The 6,872-nt window shown below is 30.5% G+C and overlaps 1 protein-coding gene across 2 annotated transcripts in view; it reads left to right on the top strand.

Annotated features, from left to right (window-relative positions):
- The first annotated feature begins 1,130 nt into the window (after nt 1-1,130).
- Nucleotides 1,131-6,872, top strand: part of LOC143050545 (excitatory amino acid transporter-like) — a 44,982-nt gene continuing 39,240 nt past the window's right edge. The window contains exon 1 of one of the 2 annotated variants that reach the window (XM_076223831.1): nt 1,131-1,221. The gene's annotated coding sequence lies outside the window, so the exon portion shown is untranslated. Of the gene's footprint in view, nt 1,222-2,801; nt 2,901-6,872 lie in introns of those variants that run through there. The other variant, XM_076223830.1, reaches the window with a different exon arrangement.

The following is a 6,872-nucleotide window of genomic DNA, read 5'->3' as shown; positions in this document are numbered from 1 at the left end:
TCACGTTGTGGTATTGGGTATGAACGAATTTTCAGATCACTAGATAAGTTCTTTTCTATTTATGAACTTGTTTTAAAGATTTAAAAGTATATAGTCTAGCTGATTTTTCTCTCATTTTATCTAATCTTGCCTTCAACTTTTCTGCTCATTTTATACTCTACATACTTGTTTTGTATATGTAAATAACCTTATGTAATACACATGTATTTATTCACAGAAATAAACTTTAAATATTTATTTGTTATTTTTTATCTGTCTATTTATCTATTCATTCATATTAATCTTAGTCTAAATAGATTTTGTAAGCTTCTTGCATCTTAAGGTTAGTCTTACTTCTGTGAAACATGAAAATAGCGTCATACCATTGACTCTTTTACAAGCAAACATGGATACAATTGTAAGAACATTTGAGGGAATAACAAAATCGATTAAAACATTTAAAAATCGTGCAATTACGTTTGCGCATTTGGGGATTAATTATTTTACGTTTGCGCCCAGCTGTTGATACATTTGCGTGCATTTATTTTACAAGTGAAATAAGATTATCATCGATTATTTTTTCAACTTCATACAGGTTCATAGCTGATTATGGGATATGGATTTTGATCATTGTTGAAGGCCATACGCTGGCCTATAGTTTTTAATATCTATATCGTTTGGTCTCTAATGGGGAATGGTCTCATTTGCAGTCTAGATGTTGATGTCTGTGTCATTTTGGTCTTTTGTGGATAGTTGTCTCATTGGCAATCATACCACATCTTCTTTTTTATATTAACACATCTGATTTTATATCTATTGAGATATTTTTATTACATTTTTATTACAACGAAACTCTTTATAATTCGTTGCTTTATTCGATTAAAATATTTAGTGTTCTGATCATATAAAATCAACATTTCATGTTTTGAGCAATCTCTTTTTGGCTTATTATTTTCAAATTTCTAATTAAATTGTGTATGTTAAATTTCACAAAATCTAACTTCCCCGTTAGAATACAACAAAACAAAATAATAATAGTCGAATTTTACCTTCAAACACATTTTACTGGTTAGTAATATTAGTTAATAAACATTTAAATCATGTATACACCACTTAGAATAAGTTGAAAAGAGTGTCTATTGAAATTAAAATCAGTGGTCTGCAACCAGGTTTTGTCATTATTTACCTTCATTAATCTAGGTAAAACTTTCATACATGCCTAAGGAAGTCGACTAGTCTATGGTAAGTATTTAAACATTATAACAAAACCAAGTGAAAAAAAATTATAACATCATATTCTATAGAAATTTTAACATTACATGTACTTGGTGATCGAATTCGAAATTGTTTATGAGTTCATTTAGAATAAGAAGATTATAAATGATTCGGACAAGCATCAGCTGGAATACAGAAAACATGGAGTATCTATAAAAAAAAAGAGTAGAAAGATACCAAAGGGACATCCAAACTCATCAATCGAAAATAAATTGACAACGCCATTGCTAAAATGATAAAGACTAACAAAAAACTATAGTAAAAAAACAACATAGAAAACTAAAAAATGAGAAACACGAACAACTGATGGTGTTCTCGTGTGCTCTGGAGGGGTAAGCAGATCCTGTTCTACATTTGGCACTCATCGTGTTGCTCATATTAGAACAAACCCGGTAATAAATCAAATCGGTAGTTTACATTCGGGAAAGATGGCGGGATTGTAGTTACAACATCAGGGAAATATCCGCTATCATCTGTGAAACGGATATTCCGAAACGGTCAACCAACTCGTGATGGCGTCCTTGCGAAGGGAGGATTTCAACTTCACCAATTGGTACAGTTTAAAAGCTTCCTTGTGAACAACAACCCTCTATCAATGAAATCGTGAAGGAAATACAAGCCCTGGAATATTGTATTACCTAGAGATATATATTCACATATAGGCGCTGCTTGAATGTAGCTACATAGAACTGGAACGCTCATAATTAAGAAGCTGAAATCATATCTTTTGTCGTAAATTTTCGTTTTCAACAGACCCTCATTCTCAATTTCTTGATTTTTGTCAAGTTATGAGGCAGATTTAATTGTATCTGCTGTATCCTTTATCTCAAGTTCAATGGGATCGATGTGTCTAACATAGTCACCAAATTTTGAATTGTTAAGCGAGAGAACATCATCTATATAGCGGAAAGTAAAATTATAGGATACTGCTAAAATCTTTTCTTTCGTCATAAGAAGTTCCTATATGAAATCTACCTCACATGAATACAGGAACAAGTCAGCAAGAAGAGGAACACAGTTTCTTCCCTTTTGAATGCCGACTGTTTGTTGAAAAAACACGTACTCCAAACGTAACAAATATGTTATAAATCTAGAAATCAAGCATCTTGATAATGTCAGTTTCAGAGATTTTTTGTTTAAATAAGTAGGATTTATCCCTCCTTAATACAAGATGCTTTTTATCTTTGTTGGTCATTCCTTTTTATGAAACAAAACAGGACCAGGTATTTGTCTTTAAGCTTGGAATGATGTAGTATGTGCCCGACGTTTCAGTAATCGTTTTTCTTCGTTTTTCTTCTTATTTGTTGATAAATAATGTGACTGTGTTGTGCATTTAATATTTAACCATTTTGAAAGACGTGCCTTATAGTAAATTATAAAATAAGAGTTGTTTAATCTGTATAAAATCTATACATTTCTTCATATTTTTTGCATAACGAATGCAATTTAAGTATTTGGTGCAAAAAAGGTTCTGTGTCGTTACCGTCATTTGAAATTACCACATTATTTGGGAACTGGGATTATTTCTATTATAATGCTAGTGTGATAAGTAAGTCAAATATCACTGGTCGAGACGACCCTTTGAGATAATTTAACTAGGAAGTGACTGATAACATCAAAATCAGGGATTACTGTTTAGTTCAAAGGTAAGACGATTAACATAGTTTTTTAAGATTTTGTTTGCGGTTTCAAAATTTCCTATTTCTTAAAGTCCCCTCCTTTTCCCTGTACCATTATGACATCCTTGTTAAAACCAATTAGTTCTCTCAAAATGATAACAATATCCGCCCCAATATACTTCGAATCAGTAAAAATCATATGGTGATGCAATTCTTTTTTTTTTTTGCGACGGTCATTTGAAGAACCCTATCTTTAATGATTTCCCCAATGTTTCTTCATTTTTTATCCAATGTGGGGTCAAAATCATGCAGAAGAAAAAATAACGGATCACAATTTAACTTTTTTTCATACTTTCACTTGAGATTAAGTGCAATCTGAATAGATTTAACTTTTAAAAAAATATAGGATGGTATCAATATAAGAAAAAAATTTGTTGCTATTTCGGTTTCAACTTTACCATGATATCAATTTGGTAAATTAGAGATTTTTCTCCTTTTTTTTTTAGAACAAAAAGCATATTATTTTAGCTTCTCTGTTATAAATGATTGAAAGAAATACATATCTAAGAATATCATCGAATGGAGGTATTCATGGTTAAATCTTTTCCTTGTACCCATCACCCATTTTGACCGATTACACTAACCAAATTTGTTATAAAATTTGAAAATAGTTCTAATGAACAACTAAAATGCTCTGAAACTGCGTCATCAATATATTAGCATTTTGAATGACAACATTTCTGTGACGCTGTTTTATTCAGAAACTCGACATCCCCCTTTTCTAGCTAAGCTGTTTTTTTTCATTCGTATGAGTCAGACTATATATACTGATGCTTCTCAAGAAAATTTAAAAAAAAAACTAGCTTTATCTGTAATAGTCACGTTCAGGTAGCAATAAACAGTTAGGAAAAAATACTAAAATTTGCCCTTATGAATTTTACCATCCCCTTTTCATTGGTTTCTTGCAATATCAAGCTTACTGTTTGTGTCATATATGGGCATATGTATGGAATCAGAATCTTCCATATATTTTATATCCAGTATATAGAATGGTAAAATATAATTTCTTTTTGGTGTATCCATGGCAACAATCTCATTTATTTGTTATAAAATATTGCAAAAAAGGGGAGGGGAAGATGTCACATATTTCCCCGAAATTTGGCTAAAAGTAGAATTTCAATCGCTTGAAGTAATACCTTTTCTGAAACTTTGTACATATATCATTCAGCAAATCCAATGAAAATCATATGTCTTTCATCTCATTTTTTTGTAAAATTGCGTCAAAAACTTCGTGTAGAAAAAGAGTGTTTGTAAACAGTACATTAATTTCTGGACCGATGGCCGGTCTAGCTATGAAAATACGGATTGTCAAACAGAAAACAGCCCATAAAACATGTAAAAAATAATCTTGATGCACTTATAAACCATCTTTGAAGGCTAAATTAGCACTCATCTGTCTAAAAATGAATTTTATTATACAATAACTTTCCTATTTGAAAAATCCACAGGGGCCAAATGCGAAACTAAACTACTAACTGTGTATTGCTACCTTAATAGTAAATATTTTTTTCAAATTCTCCCTTTTAACTTATTTTCTGAGTTCTGCTAGCTAATACGAGTAAAATGGCCTTTTATTTTTGAAAATTGGTTGAGTAATGAATATTTTATGAAGGTTAGCAGTTGACACTGAAACGCGACAAAAACTGATTTTAAAGAAAGGTGCCATGTCAAAGTGTAAAATCTTGTCTCTACCTCAATTTTTAGCCAAATCTTAAAAACTGTACCTCTTTTGTCAATTTTTTAATGTTGAATATCTTAATAAGATCTCTGATGATGCAACACTGTATAAAATTTAGCAATTTCAAGCATAAAAATGTTAATTTCTATGCGTATTGCATACCAAAGACTTGATTAAAAAACTTGGTGATAGGGAATCAATTTCTTTCATTTGATTTAACTATACATTTAATATATGCCAAAATGTAACATGAAATCTTGATAAAAACAATAATTTGATATATTCGCAAGAAAAAAACCAACACGATCAATACTTAGGCTACTACATGCAGCCCAATCCATCAGAAGCAAGAGTTAAGCCAACAGAGTACAGATATAAGCCTTGTATCAAAATGTCTAATTTTGGTTGCTAAGGACTGTAAACAATAAAATTGACATATATTGTCATTCTTAAACATTTAATTTACTCAGAAGTTGATGATTTAGAATCTAAATATCAATAGATTTGTGGCATGAAAAGTTTTAAATTATACAATTCCGAGCTTGGTAAGTATGCCATAAGGTAGCAATAAACAGTTAGGAAAAAATACTAAAATTTACCCTTATGAATTTTACCATCCCCTTTTCATTGCTTTCTTGCAATATCAAGCTTACTGTTTGTGTCATATATGGGCATATGTATGGAATAAGAATCTTCCATAGATTTAATATCCAGTATATAAAATGGTAAAATATAATTTCGTTTTGGTGTATCCATGGCAACAATCTCATTTGTTTGTTATAAAATATTGAAAAAAGGGGGGGAAGATGTCACATATTTCCCCGAAATTTGGCTAAAAGTAGAATTTCAATCGCTTGAAGTAATACCTTTTCTGAAACTGTGTACATATATCATTCAGCAAATCCAATGAAAATCATATGTCTTTCATCTCATTTTTTTGTAAAATTGCGTCAAAAACTTCGTGTAGAAAAAGAGTGTTTGTAAACAGTACATTAATTTCTGGACCGATGGCCGGTCTAGCTATGAAAATACGGATTGTCAAACAGAAAACAGCCCATAAAACATGTAAAAAATAATCTTGATGCACTTATAAACCATCTTTGAAGGCTAAATTAGCACTCATCTGTCTAAAAATGAATTTTATTATACAATAACTTTCCTATTTGAAAAATCCACAGGGGCCAAATGCGAAACTAAACTACTAACTGTGTATTGCTACCTTAATAGTAAATATTTTTTTCAAATTCTCCCTTTTAACTTATTTTCTGAGTTCTGCTAGCTAATACGAGTAAAATGGCCTTTTATTTTTGAAAATTGGTTGAGTAATGAATATTTTATGAAGGTTAGCAGTTGACACTGAAACGCGACAAAAACTGATTTTAAAGAAAGGTGCCATGTCAAAGTGTAAAATCTTGTCTCTACCTCAATTTTTAGCCAAATCTTAAAAACTGTACCTCTTTTGTCAATTTTTTAATGTTGAATATCTTAATAAGATCTCTGATGATGCAACACTGTATAAAATTTAGCAATTTCAAGCATAAAAATGTTAATTTCTATGCGTATTGCATACCAAAGACTTGATTAAAAAACTTGGTGATAGGGAATCAATTTCTTTCATTTGATTTAACTATACATTTAATATATGCCAAAATGTAACATGAAATCTTGATAAAAACAATAATTTGATATATTCGCAAGAAAAAAACCAACACGATCAATACTTAGGCTACTACATGCAGCCCAATCCATCAGAAGCAAGAGTTAAGCCAACAGAGTACAGATATAAGCCTTGTATCAAAATGTCTAATTTTGGTTGCTAAGGACTGTAAACAATAAAATTGACATATATTGTCATTCTTAAACATTTAATTTACTCAGAAGTTGATGATTTAGAATCTAAATATCAATAGATTTGTGGCATGAAAAGTTTTAAATTATACAATTCCGAGCTTGGTAAGTATGCCATAAGGTAGCAATAAACAGTTAGGAAAAAATACTAAAATTTACCCTTATGAATTTTACCATCCCCTTTTCATTGCTTTCTTGCAATATCAAGCTTACTGTTTGTGTCATATATGGGCATATGTATGGAATAAGAATCTTCCATAGATTTAATATCCAGTATATAAAATGGTAAAATATAATTTCGTTTTGGTGTATCCATGGCAACAATCTCATTTGTTTGTTATAAAATATTGAAAAAAGGGGGGGAAGATGTCACATATTTCCCCGAAATTTGGCTAAAAGTAGAATTTCAATCG

This window comes from Mytilus galloprovincialis, chromosome 1 (genome assembly GCF_965363235.1).
Source record: "Mytilus galloprovincialis chromosome 1, xbMytGall1.hap1.1, whole genome shotgun sequence".
Classification (NCBI taxonomy): Eukaryota; Metazoa; Mollusca; class Bivalvia; order Mytilida; family Mytilidae; genus Mytilus; species Mytilus galloprovincialis.
This window is presented reverse-complemented; position numbering and strand designations above follow the sequence as displayed.